This window comes from Rhinatrema bivittatum, chromosome 4 (assembly GCF_901001135.1).
Source record: "Rhinatrema bivittatum chromosome 4, aRhiBiv1.1, whole genome shotgun sequence".
In the NCBI taxonomy this organism is placed as follows: Eukaryota; Metazoa; Chordata; class Amphibia; order Gymnophiona; family Rhinatrematidae; genus Rhinatrema; species Rhinatrema bivittatum.
Genome location: NC_042618.1, coordinates 443,219,562 through 443,240,157, shown reverse-complemented (window position 1 = coordinate 443,240,157; position 20,596 = coordinate 443,219,562). Strand labels below are relative to the sequence as shown.

The 20,596-nt window shown below is 44.6% G+C and overlaps 1 protein-coding gene across 5 annotated transcripts in view; it reads right to left on the bottom strand.

The window, feature by feature from the left end:
• The window catches only part of TMCC3 (transmembrane and coiled-coil domain family 3), a 234,605-nt gene that overhangs the window by 34,867 nt on the left and 179,142 nt on the right, over window positions 1–20,596 (bottom strand). The window contains exon 1 of one of the 5 annotated variants that reach the window (XM_029601611.1): window positions 4,557–4,709. The exons of 3 other annotated variants lie outside the window; for them this stretch is intronic. The gene's annotated coding sequence lies outside the window, so the exon portion shown is untranslated. Of the gene's footprint in view, window positions 1–3,497; window positions 4,059–4,556; window positions 4,710–20,596 lie in introns of those variants that run through there. One more of the 5 variants, XM_029601610.1, reaches the window with a different exon arrangement.

The following is a 20,596-nucleotide window of genomic DNA, read 5'->3' as shown; positions in this document are numbered from 1 at the left end:
CTCTATCAAGACATCTTTCACCGATGGCAGGTTTAGCAGACGAGGCCCAACCAAACTCAAAGTTCTAGTTGGTCGGTATTCATTCAGAAAGCTGATCAGCATGCACGCTTTTAAATGGGACAAAAAGAATCCCGGCTGGATGGGGAGGAAAACTATGTGCATACATTTGATTTTGAAAAGTGTGAGCATTATTTACCACCACCACCTCCTCACCAGCTGCAGCAGGTGCAAAGTCCACTAGCTAAATTTTCAAAGACAGACCCACTCAGGCTACTCAAAATCGCCTCCAAAGTAAAGTCAAAACATTATTCTAGAATCATCTGTACAGTGCCTTCATGTTTGTCACTGCTGGTCTCCTACATTGTCATCTTTATTGTCACCTGTCAGATGTGTCATAGGTTCAATTAAAAATGTGGTAATTAGCACTGCAATTTTCCATCAATGGTGGATTCCATCCTGAAGGTGCTTCAGTTTAACACTGCCGAGATTCATCTGTTTATAGCAGGCACAAAATGTTAGCAGATTTTATGTATTCATATTTTGCTTCTGACTAATATTTCCATGACACTGAAGTCAGTGTAAACATATTGGCTTGATTTACTGAATTCATATCATTCCTGTTCTCTTAAATGACATTTTTGAGAAACAGACTGACCAGCAAGCAGAGAACAGATGCAAAATGTAAGTAACTTGCAAAATAATTGAGTCCAAACAACCAGATAATAACCATCTCCCCAATCTGTCACACTTTGATGCTGCTCTACAGGAAAATCCAAAGATGACTCTCTTTAAAAGATGAACCCTGCTTTCACACCCTGCCCTCAGTAGTTCCTACTGCACTGCAGTCATACTTTACACTAGGGGTAGCCAACTCGGGTCCTTGAGAGCCACAAACAGTTCAGGTTTTCAGGATATCCACAATGAATATGCATAAGAGATCTGCGTGCACTGCCTCCATTGTAATCAAACTTATTTCATGCAAATTCATTGTGGCCTGTTTGTGGCTCTCGAGGACCAGAGTTGGCCACCCCTTCTCTATACGTATCGCTGTGACGCCGGTACGGGGTTCCGATGACATTCAGTGCTGCACAATCCTGGATTTTTTTTTTTTTTAACCAAGGTTCATAACAGTGAAAGTGACTAAGCAATATCACCTCCTCAGGAATTCAATCAATCAAAAACCTAAACAAAACAGCCAGTCCTGTGGCTCAAGCCTCAGTGCAGTACGCTCTGGTTCGAGCCCCGTTGACCGGAGTCAGGCACACCAGGTACTCTGGTGCATTTAAATGCAGAGAGGAAGGGAAGGTGGCTGCTGCTGCCATCGTGGTGCGCCCCTGCTGGCCATAAGGAGCAGTGCCGAGGAATCAGAGGAGGAACTTACTTGGCTCAGCTGGTCTGAGAGACCTCAGTAAGTGTCAGAGGGCTCCAAGCTGACCTTGACCCTAAATCGATATCATTATAGTCAATGAGTTAAGGTAATGTATCATTCCCCATTGGGAGGATGTATAAAAATACTACACCCATACCTGGGAATCCTCCATAACTCTAAAGGAATTGCCGGGTCTCCAGGCCAACACCAAAAATCTCTGGATGCAGCAGCAGTCAACTGGGCCTAGGGTGACCAATTAGTGGTCAACCAAGGCCAGGGACCAATCAGCGGTGGGATCATGGCTGAAGACATACGGAGAGAGAGGCATGGAAGCTACCAGCGGACCCCATCCCACTGACAGCTGAAGAGATCCTGAGAAACAGAGGCCTGCCAGCAGCTGAAGACATCTGAAGAGCGAGAAGTCCAGAAGCAGCCAGCAGAGTCCATCCCGCTGGCAGCTGAAGGCGTCAGGACAGAGTGGCAGGCCTCAGGGTAAGTGCAAGTGAGAGAGCATGTGTGAGAAAGAGTTGCTGTGTGTGTGTGTGAGAGAGCATATGTGACAGAGGGAGCATGTGTGTGTGTGTGTATATGTGAGAGAGAGAGGAAAAAGTTTATGCGGCTCTCCTCCCATAATCCATGACAATCTCAGAGTGACTGGAAATCAAATGTTCCCAGGCATGACTGCACTCATGTGATGCAGTAGGCAGAAGGGTAGATTATTCCAAGAACTGGAGTTCCATCTGGAGGGTATCCAACTGGAGGGTATCCATCTCCACCCAGAGTGGTACCACTGGGCCTATCCCTCCACAGGGAAGTAAGAGTGAGGTGTTCTTGCTAGGGGAAGGTGGCTGGGACCTGAAGAAGAGGTTGTCCAGGCCTTACTTACTGTGAGGAAAAGTGAAAGGAATCACAGAGGGGAGGAAGCCTAAGATTCTGTCGTGTGCTGAGAGAGGCGTTCCTGTGGAAATTCTAAGTCTGAAAAATCCAATAAAGAGGGGAACTCTTGAGAGCCAGGTGGACGAGTGTCCTGAGGAGGTTCAAGGAAAGAACGGCCTGCCCTGGGAAAAATCCAAGAATTGCTGACCCATTAATCAGCCAGAGGCTCAGCCAAGCAATAGAAATAAGAGAATAGAACTGATAAGAGCTGCTACCCAAAAGGGTGGTAGGCTACCTACCCCTAAGAGCTTACCTGTTTGGGAAGAGTGTGCAAGGAAGAAAAGGAGGGTATTGGATGTAGTGCTTTTTTTTTTTTTTTTTTTACTTTGTGTTGCTGGAGTGCATAATCATCTGGTGTACCATGCTGGACTTTGTTCTCCTGCCAGCAGTTCAGTAAAGATTTTAATTTTGAATAACAGAACTAGAGAGTTTTTGTGTGTGATTGGACTGGTGTGCAAAAGAGCCCTGGAGAGATCAAATCCCTATGGATCTTGAAAAGACTTGCTTTTTTTCCCCCCTATAAGAAACCTCAGGACGTTATGAGGCCCTTTAGGGTCCGTGGCCCTCCCTGTGTGCCCCCATGCCTAAGAGTTGACCCAGACAGGGGCTACAAATGTCATACCCTACCTATTCCTAAACAACTGAACATTTTGCTCCAAGAGTGAATCTAATTGTTAGGTGAGGGCTTTCTATACAACAATGAACATTTTGGGGGTAATTTTGTAACATTGTACCTTATGAAAAGTCAGCAAATACACACACAGAAGTTACACTAAACTTTAAAGTGAACTTACACACAAAACTCTGCTTAGAAAATCATTTCACCATACCTACCCACACAAGTTACCCCGGCTATCTGGTGCATACAACTTTGTAGTGAAAATGTACATGTTGAGGGGTAATTTTCAAAAGGATTTACATGTATAAATCCCCATTTTAAGCATATAAGTGAGGCTTTAAAAATTGCTACAATAACTGCTATTTTCATGCACTTTAAATCTTTTTGAAAATTACTCACATGTTTTTAAAAATCCCAAATCCCCAACTCTGGAACGCCCCCACACGAACATGATGCCCGCAGGTAACTTTAGAAAAAGCCATGTCTGCAAATAAAACACTGTTTTACCCACAGAGGTCTATGAAAATTACCCTCCCTGTGAGCAGGGCAGCTAACAACTCGTACTGTACATACCTTATGTGTGAAATAAAAGCCAGATTACACATAAGGAAACGAAACGGTGGCCATCGATTTTCTCGTCTGAATTAATCATAATATATATATTTAATTAGAATGGTATCCAATTACTCAGACATTTAATGTCAATTATGTCTTGCTTTTCAGAAAGCTGCATCAAACATAAGTTAAAGCCGAATGGGCTCCTGGTCCTCCTTCTACAAGGAAGGGGCCGAGAACAACATCGTTAAGCGGAAAGCCATTTCTTCCGCTGGCAGGCGCGGAAACCGGCAGCTTAAGGGATGAAAGAAAACGTTAAGTGCTGGGGAACATTAATATGGCCGGCAACAGGGCGAGGGAGAGCTACGCGGGTTTAAAAAACCGCTCCTCTGCTGCAGACAGAAGCACCTGCTCCGCAAGGGAGGCCCGGGGCTTTCCTGGGGAGATTCCAGCGCCTGCTTTACGGCGTCAGGCACCGCCAGGCAGGGGTCAAGTCCCCGGATACGGAAGCACCCGCGCAACTGCCAGGCCCTGCCGTTTCCAAAGGGGAAAGAAGCTCTGTGGGGGCTCCTGGAAACGAAAGTGCAAAGTACCCGCCTCTATAATGCAAGCTGCACTTATCAAGAGAGAAAGGCGCAAGAGACGATTATAGTCCCTCCGAACAGTCTAGAGAGAAGCAAAAGATGGAAAAACATGTAAAAAGAAAAAAAAACCCAAACAGATGCAAGCTAGTATGCAGAAATAAACCGAAATAAAAGTGAAAAGCAGTCCCTAAGAGTAGGGGGTGTACATAGCGGGAAGTACAGAAGAAAGAAAAGTCATCTTGACTCCCCTATTCTGGCTCTGGCCACATGTTGACAAAAAAAAAAACGATTAATAAAAGAGGGTCAAATTAGCATACAAAGATTTTTAAACTTCGCACCATTTTCAAGGTTTCCCTTGGCTCATTAGCGCCTACGTTTTAACCGGCTCAGAAACAATGCCCATTAAAACCGGGCAAACCACTGGCATGCACGTCAGGGTTTTCAGCAGCCCACGCCAATTATTTTAAGTCAAATGAAATGTGCACACACTCACACCCGTCGTGACCTGATAAAAATCTGTGGCGCTGATTATTCTGTCCTTTGCCAGGTCAATTGCAGCGAGCAGAATTCCGAGCAAACCTTACAGAACAGTCAAGTGAATCCAAAAGGGAGCCGATGTATGTGTGACAGCTGGCCTGAGACGCCGGGAGCTCCCTTCGCTCTTCTGCCCCTTAACATTTCAAGCCGAACTCAGCCTTCTAATGGAGGTGCGCCCAAGAGTGCTTTACAAGCCCCCGCTGGCAATGTTAAAAGAGCTCGGAGCATCTGCCCTCTATTTGTATTTGGAATATTTTGTGCTGACTTTAATTTCCACAATCAAAAGATGGAAACGTTACTGATAAGCCCAAGGCTGAATCCATTCAGCATGTAAAAGGTTACTCATCTACAGTGCACAAACTGTGCCCATACGGAGACGCACGCTAGAATGGCAGAACATTATTTCTCCTCATCTAATCTGGTAGGCATTATAATAAACTCAGGAATGGCGAGCATCAGCATGTGTTACATACTAAAATTTTTGACTAGCACTGATCCCATGTCGGGTAATACTATAACCTGGGTTGTAATAACTAGGGATGGGCGAGAGAGGCAGCAGCCCAGAGTGGAAAACCCTTAGGGGCAGAAAAACGACTGACATCCAGCAGTGGAAGAAAAGCCAGGAAGAGTGCAACTCTCCTCTTATCATCTAGCTTGGAGAGAAATAGGCTGGGGATGGGGGTGACCTGCCCCCCGTGGCTAAAATGCCTTGTTACAGCTTTGATTATAACCATCAGAGATGAAGTTAAAAAAGGGAAAAGGAACACTAGGTGGGCTTCTCATCCCAGTTGGTTAAACTGTGTCATAACTCAAGAAGGAAGTGCTGAAGAGGCAAAGCAGGGGGAGGTGAAATGGGGGCAGAGGGAGAGCATCCCGGGGATGATCCTTGTGATGGTACAGTTAGTGCTCACCTGCTGATTTTCTTTCCTTCAGTCCTGCCAGACCAGTCTCCACGGTGGGTTTTGTCTCCCCACCAGCAGATGGAGGCAGAGCACAGGATTCTTCCTCTGACACCACTCCCTGTAAGGACTGGCACAGCAGGGAAGGAGTCACTAGTTTCTTGCCCGAGGTGGTCCTCATATCTTCCCAAACTTTCCAGATTTCCTGAGACCTCCTCTTTTTAAGCAGAAAACAAAGCAGTGATTCTAGTGCTCTTAACTAAGGGACCTTTCTTAGGTGAGATCCTTTTCTGCTCTTCCTTCCCAGGCTGCATTTCTTCTCAGGTGCTTCTTCCCTTTTTCCATTCCTTTTTTTTAAACCTAAATAAAAGGTATGTCCTAAATAACTGAAAATACCCCTGTGGGTAAGCATTATCTTCTCCTCTCTCAGCTGACTCTTCTAGGCCCTGCTCTTATACATTCCCATCCCTTTCTCTCTTTGGGGTGGGCTCTGGACTAGTCTGTCAGGCCCCAAGGACAGATCATTATGGTAGCAGGTAAGCACTAATTGTATCTTCCTCTTCATCCTGCCAGACCAGTGTCTGAGTTTTACTTATCCCAGGTGACAAAGCCCCAGAGCTGCTTTATTAAATCTCTTTTTCAGGCACTTCAAAGCAGATTACATTCAGGTACTGTAGGTATTTCCCTGTCCTCACAGGGCTCACACTCTGTTTGTACCTGAGGTGATGGAGGGTGAAGTGACATGTCCAAGGTCACAAGGAGCAGCAGTGCATTTGAATCCTAGCTTCCTTGCTCTTCTAACCACTAGGCTACAGCCCCACTCCACTGCTTCCAGGACTCCTGTGGTGAATTTTGTCTCTCATGAAGGTGTCACCTATAATGTTTCATGAATGCATGCACTGAGGCCCATGTGGCCACTTTACAAATGTCGATGGGAGCCTCTGCTCTATATTCTACCCAGGTTGCCGCCTGCGCCCTTGTCGAGTGAGCCCTTAGTTCTTGAGGAACTGTCTTACCATTTCTTATGTAGACTGATGCCATGGTTTCCTTAATCCATCTTGCAATAGATGCTTTAGAGGCTGCTTCTCCTTTCTGATTCCCTGATTTTCTGAAGTCACTGGCAGCCTTCAAATATCTGAGGAGAACACCCCAAACATCTAGGAAGCGCAGCTCTCTTCTTTTATGGACACATTCTGCCTTCCTAAATCCTGGCAAAGAGATTGTCTGATTAAGATGATACTCTGACACCGCCTTGGGGATGAACAATGGAGCTGACTCGATAGTTACCTTTGCTTTTGAAAAAAAAAACAAAACAGATATGGATCTCTACACGAGAGGCCTTGCAATTCTGAGATTCTCCTTGCTGACCAAATTGCTACCAGAAAAACTGTCTTAAGTGAATCTTACTGAGGGCCCTCAAAAGGAGCCCTAGTTAGTGACCTCAGGACCAAGTTCAAATCCCACAGAGGGATCAGGAGTTTCTGTGTGGGGCGTAGGTGTTTTGCGCCCCTCAGGAAGTGGACTACATCCAGTTGTGCTGCTAAACAAGATCTCTTAACCTGCCCCCTCTGCTAGTTCCACCTTTTTTGGGAGTATATTTCTTTGCTTACATCATTTTTTGAAAAATTTCCAAACCCTGATGTAGGTCAGTGAGGTAGATCTCTTACTTGCTGTCAAGCAGGGTTGCAATTAATTACTCGGCTGAATAGCCTCTCTTCTGAGCCTGTCCTCTTCAATAGCCATGCCGTAAGAGAGAATTGAGCTGGATTCTCCATCACTGGCCCCTGCCTTAAAAGGCCTCACTCTGCTTTGAACCTGATCGGATATTCCATCTTCAGTTTCATTAGATCTGCACACCATGGACGTCTTGGCCAATCCGGTGCTACTAGGATTACCTGTCCCTGATGGTCTGCTATTCTTCTCAGGATGTTTCCTGTCATTGGCCATGAGGGGGGAAACAGAGAGGAACGTATCTCTGGGCCGTCTCTGTGATAGCGCATCTATCCCCCTGGACACCCCATTCTCTTTTCCAGCTGAAGAATATGCTTACCTTGGCATTTCTGGTTGCCATCAGATTTCGTTGGGGATGCCCCCAATGGGCTTCTATTGGTTGGAATGATTCCTCCGCCAACTCCCACTCTCCTGGGTCTAACTGCTGGTGGCTGAGGAAGCCTGCTTGCATATTGTCTGCTCCTGCTTTATGAACCGCTGAGATCTCTTGGAGATGTCTCCCTGCCCATGCTATTATCCTGTTTGCCTCCTGTGAGCTCCTCATTCCCCTTTGTCTGTTTACCTAGGCTACTGCTGTGGTATTGCCGAATAGAATTCTGACTGCTCTCCCTTCTAATTTTGCTATGAAGTACAGCAGTGCTAGCCTGACCACTCTGGTCTCTAATCTGTTTATAGAGTATGTTCCCTCCTTCCTTGGCTAGGAGCTTTGTGCCACCTGTCTCTCGCAGTGTGCCCCCACCCTCTGCTGCTGGTAACCAACATGGTCCAACACAGGGGTTTCAGGATAGAACCCCTGGTTAGGTTGCCCACCTTCAATCATCACGCCAGGCTCTCTCTCGTCTCACTTGCCTGCTCATCAGAAGTTTCTTCTTGAGATCTTGGTGTTGTGGGGCCCTGCTGGCTAGCAGGAATCCCTGTAATGGTCTCATATGGGCTGCTGCCATCAGCACAGTTTTGATGGCTGCTGCCATTGATCCTAATACCTGTAAGTACATCTTCTGTGAGCTGTGGTGGCCATCGGTGCCTTCACTTGCTGTTGCAGCTTGCGTATCCTGTTCTCCCTCAGGGCCACCACCCCTTTCCTTGTACTGAAGTGTGCTCCCAGATAAACCAACGACTGGGATGCACATGGGTGGCTTTTGTTCCTGTTCACAACCCACCCCGATTCCTCCAATAACTGAATTACCATTTTTGTTGACTGAGCGCCCTCTTGGAAGGAGTCTGCTCTTATCAGTCAGTCGTCTAGGTAGGTATGGACCCTGATCTCTTCTTTGTACAAGAAATCTGCCACCACCACCATCACCTTTGTGAACGTTCTTTGTGCCGTTGCCAGACAAAAAAGCAACGCTTGGAACTGATAGTGCTGGTTTGTACCACGAAGCATAGGAACTTTTGAAAACGTCCCCATTTTGGTATGTGTAGGCATGCTGCCGTTAAATCAAGCGATGACAGGAATTCATTTCTTATTACTGCTTTCACCATCCCCAGGGATTCCATTCAGAAACGTGGTATTTTGGGGATCGATTTACATTCTTCAAATCTAGTACTGGCCGAAAGGTACCTTCCTTCTTCAGCACCACAAAATATAGAGAGTAGGTTCTTTTCCTCGCTCTTCTCACAGGACCAGTAATATCATGGGTAGGTTGAGCAACCTGCTTATTATATCCTGTACTGCCCGCTCTGGTTTTTGTTACTTGGAGATGGCACAAATTTTTCTTTTACCAGACACTTCACTTCTGGGTAATACCCTGTTGTCTATAATATTGAGAACCCACTGGTCTCCCCGTAATGTTGCCCCACTCCTGAAAAACGTTTGCAATCCCCCCCACCCCCACTGGCAGGAGTGCTGGGTAGGCCCGTGCACCATCATTGGGGGCATTTATTGAAGTGTTAATTTCTGTTATTCATCTCTCTCGTGCTATGCCTTGCTCCTTGAAAGGATTGACCCCCTTCCTAACAAACCAAACCTCCTCATGGTCCTGAGCTCTAGCCATCTATATTGCCATCTATCCCTGGGCCACTGCCCCCCGGGGCCCCTTTGGCAAATCTTTTGTTCCTGTCTTCTGGTAACCTTTGCAGCTTGAACTCCCCCAAGCTCTTCACTAGTTTTTCCAATTCTTCTCCAAAGAGCAACCTCCCCCAAAAATGAAGCTTGCTCAACCTGGCCTTTGCATCCATCGCCCAATATCTTAATCACATCATCTTTCTGGCCATAACCGCTGTTGCTGCCTGTTTTGCTGTGATTCTTATTAAAACATATAAAGCACCCTCTACGTACGCTGCCACCGATTCCATCTGTGTGGCCTCTGCACTGCTAGATTGGAAACCTTCTCCATCTCCTTTCAGTGGGGCCTGCTATAAACAGCAAAGCAAAGCCCTTGCTGCATACCCCCTACAGATTGCTGTCTATAATGCTAAACTAGATAGTTCAAAAGTTCATTTCCGCAATGCCTCTATCCTTCTATCCTGAAAGTCCTTCAAGGCTGCTCTCCCTTCAACCAGGATAGCTGTCATCCTTGCTACCACAGAAACTACACCGTTGACCTTAGATAGGAAAATAATTCTATCCCTACCAGCCTGCACCTGTTGCATTTGACAATCTGCAGGTTCCCCCCTACCAGACCCGAGCCGCAGTCACCAGCCCCAGGCGTCGCCAAGGAACCCCAATGCAGCTGCACAGCAGGCTGCCACATCCCACTGGGCTCCGACATTCTTAATGTGATACATGGCAGGATGCTGGCGACACTCTTCCTGGCCTTCCCTAGGCGCGCCCATGCCCGATGGCTCCAAGTTTAAAGGGCCCGCAATGGGAAATCCCCCATGGCGCCTACTGATGACATCACGGGCTCCGGCCTATAAAAGGCACTTGCTTCCCTTCAGTCTTCGCCTCAGCAACAGGTCTCCCTACATTCCGTAATGCAAGTTGCCTCAGCGTTCCCAATCTTCATGCTCAAATTCCTGCGTTCCAGCTCCTTGGTCCTAGTCTTTGTTCTTCAGTTCCTGCATTCCAATTCCTGTGGACTTTGTCTCCTTCTTCAGTTCCTTTGGTCCGTGTCTTCCATCTTCAGTTCCAGAGGTCTTAGTCTCCAGCATCTGTGGTCCATCTTCCTGCCTGCCTACCCATTCCTTCTTCCTACAAACGGATACCCAGTACTGACCTTGGCCTCTTCTTAGATGCTCCCTGCTTGAATCTCGGACCTTCCTGCCTGCTTTCAACTATAGTCTGCCTGAGGATTCGCCTCATCCATTCCTGCTGCAACCCAGTGACCTTGATGGATCTCTCCACCACAGAGGCCCCCACCTAAGACCTGCCAGCCCTGACACCCAAAGGCTCAACCTGAGGGGAACGTGGCCGGTACAGGCGAAGCTCCAGCTGGCTCATCCTCTGCCTCATCCAGTTTCGCCTGCCAACGGTGGGGACCTGCATCAACCCTACCTCGGCCTAAGGGTCCACGCCCACATTTCCATCACATACAACTTCCCCATCATCTTTCTACTTCTTAATTTTGTCTCAGGGGTAGCTCATTCAGCTGTTATTCTATATTAGATGGCTGAATAGATTGGGAAAGCCCTAACAGGCTTCTTAATATCTGTGAAGAAAGGAATACCCTTCGGCTTTACTTCCTTCAGCTGGTCCTTTACTAGCCCAAAGGCTCGAGAGACCTTGTTAATGAGGGCCCTTAACTCCTCTGCCCTGAATACTTCCTCCTCCTCCTGGGAGCCCATTTCCTCTGAGGCTTGATCCTCTGCTTCCCTCTGGGCCACTCCCCCTTCTGTTGATAGCGTCTGCTTTTTACCTGTACTTTTCCTTATTTTGGGAGATCCTGATGAGGGGCTCCCTGCCTGTGCCATGTTATCTGGCAGTAGACTTTGTTCATAATTAGCACTAATTCTGGGGGGAAATCATTCTCCATTCTCAGGAGTCTCCCCTTTCCGGGCCCCTGCTCCTTCCTCTGATGCCGAAGAGGAGCGGTTAGAACACCTAACTGAGGTATTTCCCTGTTCTAAAAAACCACAGGAAACACCAGGCCTGTCGAACTGTGCTGCCCCGAAGGGCCTTCCCCTCCTCCTCCCTCTACCATGGTTTCCCCTTCTCTGAGCCATCGCAATTTCTACAAAAGGAGCTTGTGCTACTCAGGATGCACTGGGCTCTGCGGCTCGGGCACTTCATCCTCATGTCCATACCTCCTTGATGGCGCTTCGGGAAGGGGGGGGGGAGGGGGCAGAGGCACTTCTAGTCAGGTTCATGGTCAGGGCCTCTCTACCCTGCATTTTGCTGCTTTTTTTTTTCACACGTCTCTCTTTCCACTGCCAGAGGGAAATCCAAGGCCTTAAGCCTGATTGCCTTGGCGAAGGAAAAGCAGCCCTGGGAGGGCTGAAGTTCCTTAGGGAAAACGACCTCCGGGAGGCCATTGCCCAATGCACCTTCCTCCTGGACCAGCTTCACCTACCATCTGCTGGAGGCAGAGAATTACTAACTCCTCCTTTTTTTAAATTTTGATTTATATTCCACATTTCGGCACTTCAAAGCAGATTACATTCAGGTACTATAAGGTTTACAGTCTAAAACGATAACTTTCAAACCGGTGCCCAGGGACCCCATCCCTTTTTGAAAGCTTTCTAGTTGTGCGTGCTGCGGAAGATAAGCGCATTATCTCGCCAGCTTTTAAAATCTTTGCACATCCCCTAATTAATGTGCGTGTCGGGCTTTTAAAATTCACCTTTAAGTTTGTACCTGAGGCAACAGAGGATAAAAAGTGACTTGCCCAAGATCACAAGGAGCGGCAGTGGGATTTGAACCCTGATTTGAAGTCTGCTGCTCTAACCACTAGGCTATGCCTCCACTTCTTCCCTGAGATACCAGCCTATATAGAGAGGGACGTCAGAGGAAGTCTTGTGCTCTGCCTCCATCTGCTGGAAGGAAGATAAAACCCACTGTGGAGACTGGTCTGGCAGGACGAAGAGGAACGTCCTTTAAGTACTGTGTTATTTTATTATAACTGTAAAGTAAAATAAATTATAGTAATAAAATGTTTTTTTCTCTTCTTTTAATTTTTAATCACGAAGGATGTAATTTTGGAGCAGCCCAAATAAATTAGATGGCAAGCACACATAGGTGTCATAGTGGATAACACACTGAAATCGTCGGTGCAGTGTGCTGCGGCAGTCAAAAAAGCAAACAGAATGTTGGGAATTATTAGAAAAGGAATGGTGAATAAAACGGAAAATGTCATAATGCCTCTGTATCGCTCCATGGTGAGACCGCACCTTGAATACTGTGTACAATTCTGGTCGCTGCATCTCAAAAAAGATATAATTGCGATGGAGAAGGTACAGAGAAGGGCTACCAAAATGATAAGGGGAATGGAACAACTATGAGGAAAGACTAAAGAGGTTAGGACTTTTCAGCTTGGAGAAGAGACGACTGAGGGGGGATATGATAGAGGTGTTTAAAATTATGAGAGGTCTAGAACGGGTAGATGTGAATCGGTTATTTACTCTTTCGGATAGTAGAAAGACTAGGGGACACTCCATGAAGTTAGCATGGGGCACATTTAAAACTAATCGGAGAAAGTTCTTTTTTACTCAACGCACAATTAAACTCTGGAATTTGTTGCCAGAGAATGTGGTTAGTGCAGTTAGTATAGCTGTGTTTAAAAAAGGATTGGATAAGTTCTTGGAGGAGAAGTCCATTACCTGCTATTAAGTTCACTTAGAGAATAGCCACTGCCATTAGCAATGGTATCATGGAATAGACTTAGTTTTTGGGTACTTGCCAGGTTCTTATGGCCTGGATTGGCCACTGTTGGAAACAGGATGCTGGGCTTGATGGACCCTTGGTCTGACCCAGTATGGCATTTTCTTATGTTCTTATGTTCTTAAGTTATACCAATTTTAAAAGGCAAAGTCTGCACATGCATGTGCTTTGCCTTTTAAATATTAACCCACCAAAACTGCCCGTACCCAACTGCACCTGCTAAATTGTGCGCAGAAATCTTTCGAGGAATTTTACGTGCAAACATTTGAAAATGCAAAAATATGCTTCTAAATGCTTGGAGGAGAAGTCCATTAATGGCTATTAATCAAGTTTACTTAGGGAATAGCCACTGCTATTAATTGCATCAGTAGCATGGGATCTTCTTAGTGTTTGGGTATTTGCCAGGTTCTTGTGGCCTGGTTTGGCCTCTGTTGGAAACAGGATGCTGGGCTTGATGGACCCTTGGTCTGACCCAGCATGGCAATTTCTTATGTCCTTATCCCTCCCACCAGCCTCCAGGAACGCTTTCATTCATTCTGGGTAAAAATGTATGCACGAACAGGATGTACAAGCACATGTTTAGCCACATATCCAAGGGGATTTTGGAAAAGAAAAAAAAAAAGCCATTTTTTGCACGTAAAGCACCATTTTCACCTGCAGAAAAGCCACTGAAAAATTAACCCCCCCCCCCCCCCCCCCGGCAAATCTAAATAAATAAACCCACATGTACAAACCGCCATGTCAATAAAGCTTCCTGAATTTGAATCTAAGAGAGAGATACACACAGCTCAACACTAGCATTTGCCGTAATACTAAAAGCTGTAGCTCAATAAAGATGAAGAAATGTTGTAGTCTATACCTTTTCTACTGAACTAACTTAATACCTCTGTGATTAGCCTTTGGAAGCTACACCCACTTCATCAGGTTGATGCATATCTCTTGAAAGCTAGTTGCAAATGTATTACGTTAGTTCATTAAAAAGGTTACCACGTCTACAATAAGTTTGTTGGTCTTAATGTCTACGTATCCAAGTGGACTGATAGGACAACCACACTACTTTAGAAAGGTGTGGGGAAAAAAAAATCAAGAAATTCAGCAGCAGTTAGAACAGCATTAAGGTCTCTATGTGCATGAGGGCAGTAGGCAGTAGGGATATGAGGTGATACTAACTCCATATAAAACTTTGGGAAGATCCCATTGGAGAACACAGGGATACGGATGTTGGCAAGATGGAAGGATCTCTCAGAAGAGCAACAAAGCTGATGGAGGGAAAATAACAGCACATTAGGAGAAAGATGAGAGATTATGGATTCCAGTATTGAAAAATAAAGGCATGGAAGGGGTCTGAGGACAATGTAGCTAAGAGGGCTTTAGCCAGCTTCTATTCGTAATAGGCCTGTATGAGGGAGTGTATAAGAAACTCACTTAGGACACCTTAAAGGACCGGCCACAGTTATCAGGTCTGGTCCTCCTTAACAGCTCATCTAGCAAGGGATTCTGGGTCAGGGAGGATCCCTTCAGCCAGGGATAAAAGAGCAGGGCCCAGAGGGTTTAGGCAGGCTCCTGGAGGAAGAAGGACGCTTTCAGAAAGAGAACTGCACTAAATTGAAAGTCGTATTGTCACATGTTGTTTGTTGAACTGCACAAAATAGCAGAGTTGCTTTGGCTGTTACTTGCTACAAATACGGAAATTTATAAAAGACTTTTGCCGGAATCCAGCCTGAAGTCTGTTCTCTGGCTACCCTCTGACCGCTCAGTACCACAGCCTGATTTTCAAAAGCATTTACATGCTTAAAACTGGTTTTACACAAATAAAGGCACTTTACCCGTGCAAGTGGGCTTTTGAAAATTGCTACAGTATACGCCACTGAATTGTCAATAGGTTTTAACCATGTTAAGTGGTTAAATGCAGGTAAATGGCTTTTGGAAATTTCTATGATAGGAAGCAACATTTACATGTGTAACTCCTTTGCAAATTCACCTGTAAATGTGCAACTTCAGGGTGCCAGTGGGTTGAAACTAATCAAGGACACCCAATTTCTTAAAAAAAACCCAACAAAACCCAGCAGAAAATCCGCCCATTTCACAAAGGAGTTTCGTATGTTATGTGAATCTAGGAAGGAGGGGGAACGCTTTAACTGTGCCCTCCCTTTAAATGCCATAATCCAAAAGGAGTTCACTTTTAGAGCTCTATTTCTGTCAACTGCGTCTGCTCATAACTTAATGCTATCACTGAACTCAGAGAAAGCCCAAGTGCCAAATTATAATGTAGTGCACGAAAGAATAAATGGCTTTTCAGGCTTTATGAGGACAGCTTCATATAAGATATTTATTGCTTCATGGGTTTCTGATGTTCTCTTCATTGGTCTTAAACCCTGCAAATACCATTTATTTTTACAGTCGAGGTAGGAATACACCAATTCAGCACTATCGTTTTTATCCATGGGCTCAGTAATCTCCACAGGTGGATTTCAAAGAACCGGTGGAACTTCTCTCTGAAGCATCTTACTCCCTCGTGATGAAATGCATCTTTACTTAAAGCCAGCAGAGCTCAGGCTTATGTGAGACAAGTACAGATGGGAGCGCAAGGGAGAAAACCGGAGAATCGAGGAGGGGGTCTCTGGCGACCCAGCGGGCGAACGGGGACAAGCCGAGAGATTCCTTATCTGCCCACCGCTGCCACCATACTATGAGGCCGATGTTCAGTAAATGCTGAGCACCTAAATGTAGGCACCTAAGTTGGGCGCCTCGTTTTTCAAGTCCTTGGATCCCAAAGTGCACTGGCAATAGAAGCTGAAGTTTAGGCCCCTAAGAAATGAGGCTCTGAAATTTAGGCCTGCCCTTCACTTGCCCAGCTTTAAGCACCCAGCACGGGAAATCAGCACTCAACACCCAAGGTCTTTCCCCTAACCTGAACCCCTTCCCAGCCCCGCCCACTTTTTAGATGCCTACATTTATTGGCTGGAAATAAAGGTTAACAAGACCAAAAAAAAAAAAAAATCCCCCCAAATGTATGAAGGCGACATCTTTTTATTGGACGAGTTTTTGGGAGCCAGTATTCCCTTCCTCAGGAAGAGACACCGGCTCAGAGAGGTAAACGTTTCAATTTGCCAGATTTTTTTGAATATCAACCTCTGTGTGATGTATCACACATGCTGCATTTTTTCAGTTTCCCGGACGCGCGCTGCTCAGTTAAAATCCTCCCCAAGAAACAGCAGAAGGGCGTCTGCCTTCAATCCAATCACGTTCAAATGCAAGGTTTGCAGTTTCTCTTTCTGTGAGCAGGTCTGATATCTATTTCACAGAATTGCATTAATCTTCACATGACAGGATTCAATGCAAGTACTTTTCTAACGGCACAGAAACGGGGAAAATTGGCTTTAAAAACAAGATTAAGGGTGAAACGTGGGCAGAGAGCAACTTCTATTTGCAAGAAAGCTAAATTTCGGTACAAGAGACACTGCAACAAAATAATCAAGCCACCTTTTTTTCCCCATAGATGCACTGCCATTGTCCTCAAAATGAGGCTTTTAATTTTAATAATACATTTATCCTCCTTTAGCCAGAAATAATACCATTAGTAAATTATCCCTTTTCAAGAGAGTTCTGATCAAATATAAAAATATTAATAGAACACCATGAATACAAAAGATCTGCAAGTTTCCTTTAGATAAAAGGAAGCATCACAGCGAAGCTTCTGTTTTGTCTAAAACCCTGCACACTCACAAGCTTTCGCCTGAAAACGTACAGTTTTTAAAGAGCGACTCACAGCAGCTTATCCCCTGTGCAGGGCTCAGATGGCTGCCTATCACAGCCGCGTTCAGCCATGATTTGAAGTGTTCTCATTCCCTTCCAACACTGGAACGGTCGGTGATCGATAGTCACCAGAGTCCAGGGGCAGATTGCAGGGAAATATCAGCCCAAGGGATTTTTTCAAAACCGACCCATGGAGTATCTTACTTCCTTGTGCACTCTCTCTGCAGCACATGCATCAACATGCCAAGTTGACTCTGAAACCCAGCAAAAATAAGCCCAAATATCTCCAAAATAAATTTCACATTTTTCCTAAATAACTAACAAATAGAGCATACTCTAGACCAGCAGTGGGTAAACAAAGCTGTAGATCCCCATTCTATCCATGCAAATTGGTTGGGGCCACCCCACAAGTCTGCTTAGCAGAATACCTCACCTTAGTCACACATATAGAACACAGACAGACCCTCACCAAATACAAAATGAAGAGAAAAATAGAAACATGCAGACAAAAACTGAACTTGAAACCGCAACAAGCCAGACTCTGTATGGAATGGAAAAAGAAATATCATTCCTCACTAAACATCAAATAATAACATCAAGAAATATAAAGCATCAATCATAATAGTAAAACCAAACTCATAAAGAGAATAAATATTTCAAAACAGCTGATGAAAAGAACATCCAACAATTACAAACATATAACACTGTTTTTTAATTTCCCACACATCAATAAAATATTTCAAAATTGCAGACACAGCAAACACCACCCAATTATTAAAATTAAATCTGTCTTTTGTGCCAATAAAAATTATTCTGATAAAAAAAAAAAAATTAAATCTAAAATAAATCCCCTGCTCTCCGTATTTGGGAACTTTAGATTCCAGTCATCCTGACATTGTCATGGATTAGTCAGGGGTGGGAGATATGCACAACTTTCTCCTCTCTCTAACACACATGTTCATTCTCACTCAAACTCCCTTATATTCTCTCTCACACACATGCTCACTAGATCACACGCACACTATTGTACATGCCCACTGGCTCACATGCTCTCTCGCACAGACATACTCATTGTGTAACACACTCAAGCTCATTGGCTTAATTGCTTTCATATACATGCTCACACACATGTTCACTAACTCATTCTTGCTCACACACATGCTCACTGGCTCAATTGCTCTCTTTTATACTCACACACAGGCCCACTGGCTTAAATAGTCCTCTTGCTCAAATTTATTTATTTATTTATTTAGGGCTCTTATATACCGAAATTCTTGTAACAAGTTACAAATCAATTCAGTTTACATTAAAACAAAAATCTGCATTAAAAAGCATTACATTAAATATATGCTCATTGGCTCCCTCGTTCTCTCTCACTCAACTCACAAACTTGCTTTGGCAACCACAACAAGCCTGACAGTATTAAGCAGTGCAACAATGGAAAAACAGAAACATAATCACTCCTCACAAAACATCAAGCAATAAAATCAAGAGATATAAGACACCATTAATAATATTAAAACCATGAAAAGAATGAATATATCAAAACAGATGACAAACATAGGGGGCCAATATTCAAAGCACGTTCAGCATTACTTAACCAGATAAGTAGGACTTATGTGGTTAAGTAGCGGCCGCTGAATATGCGCTTACATTTAGTGGCTGCTGCTTAGCCACATAAGTCCCTTATATGGATAAAATGTTAGCTGCATAAATTGTGGGCGGGCAGTGGGTGGAGTGACTTAGCCACATAACTTATGCAACTAAGTTGCATAAGTTATGTGGCTAAGCCACATAAGTTATGTGGCTAATGTCTCAGAGTCCATAAATGGACTCTGAGACATTCAGGTTAAAGCACCGTCCTTAAGTTTTTAACTTGTACACTCTATCGTAAAAACTTTTTACCGGCCTATCTTCTTTCCAGCTTGTTACAAGCATCCAAGTTCTCTCCCCCTGTTGATTGTAACTTTGACTTATTCCTACTTATTGTTATCTTTCGTTTACGTGAATCTGTTACTCTAGTTTTTCCCTTGTTAAATTGTAAACCGATCTGATATGGTAAATTTACTATGAAGGTCGGTATAAAAAAACTGTTAAATAAATAAATAAATAAGTAGCAATATTTTCTCTTAACCGTATTTTAATGAGCTGCGTTAGACGGTTATAACAGATACGTTTAAGTACAAATATATATGTGTAAATTCAGCGACACAGCCGCGCCGCTGAATATACCATGTCATTTATATCCGTGTAAGTTATATCCAGCCAAATTACTTAAACGGCTGTCTTTCAATATTGGGCCACTAATGATTTTAAAAAAATCACAAAAATGTGTTCTAATATTTCCCAAACACCAATAAAATATTTCAAAACAAAAGACACATGAAATAACACTCCAAAATTTAAAATAATTTAAAATTAAATAATTTAAAAAATCTCCAGGTCTCCATACCATTAAATAAATAAATACCTGGCATCTTTTGATTTCCCAGAGATTATTGTGGATTTGGGTGAAGGGGGCCACACAATCTTTATCCTCTCTCTCTCTCTCCTTCAGACACATAGGCACTCTCTCTCTCTCATACATATGCAAGCTGTCACATTCATGCAGACTCTCTCATGGACACATGCAGGTACTCTCTCTCATGCACATATTCAGGCTGTCATGCACACTTGCAGGCTCTCTCTTTTTCATACACACATATAGGTTCACTCTCATGTACATATTCAGGCTCTCTTATACTCACTTGCAGGCTCTCTCTCTTTCATACACACATACAGGTTCACTCTCATGTACATATTCAGGCTCTCTCATACACACATACAGGTTCACTCATGTACATATTCAGGCTCTCTCATACACACATACAGGTTCACTCTCATGTACATATTCAGGCTCTCTTCCTTTCGTACACACATGCTGGCGCTTTCTCTCATACACACACGCACACCACTCAGGTGTCCTCCTTTCTTCTGGGTCTTAGTTGAGCCTGCACTGCTCATTTACTGCCAGAGGGGGAAGTGGGAGGAAGCAGTCATGCAACTGCCAGATGTGTCCTTCTGCCAAGCCTGCAGGCCTTTCTTCAGGCCACATCGAGTCGGGCTCTGGACACAGGATGCTGTCACCTCCCTTGGGCCACATCAGGTGTTGTGGCCCCACAAAAGACCATGTTCCGCAGCAAACCCTCAGCAGGAGCTGAGATAAACACAAAACCAGTGCGACCGGCCCACGGGGGTTGCCCAATACTCTGTTAGGCCAATCCGCCCCTGCCAGAGACACATACTCTGAGGCCGATGTAATAAAATGCGCCCAGCCTAACAGTTGGGCATATGTTATGGACGCGCGTCCATACCCCCCAATGCAATAAGGGGATCAACACATCCAGAGCTCGTGTCCAAACTCGCATGTAGCTAATAGTGCTTATCACATGTAAAATCCACATAGATGAGACTATTAGCTATTACCCTGTGATGCAATAAATTACTGCTCACCCAACATGCCCTTCTTACGTGGCAAATTTAACGCATGCCCCAGAGCTGGCGTTAAGCCTTGCTGCGCATCAAGGGCTCACAAAAAAACAAAAATTCCTGCTTTCTGGGTGCCTCCTACTTAGTTATCGCAACGAATCTAAGTTGGAGGAACCACAGAAAGCTGTATCATGACAAAATGAAAAGGTGGGGGGAGATAAAAATGGAAGCTCGTACTGAGCTACGCTTCTTGGGCGCTGGGGTATATATCTGCTATCAGCCGTTTACCATCAGCACTTCTGAGGTCATTTTGGGAATTATTAATTTTAAATAAACACAAAAATAAAGAATTATTGTGCAACATCCAGCTTCACAATAACAACA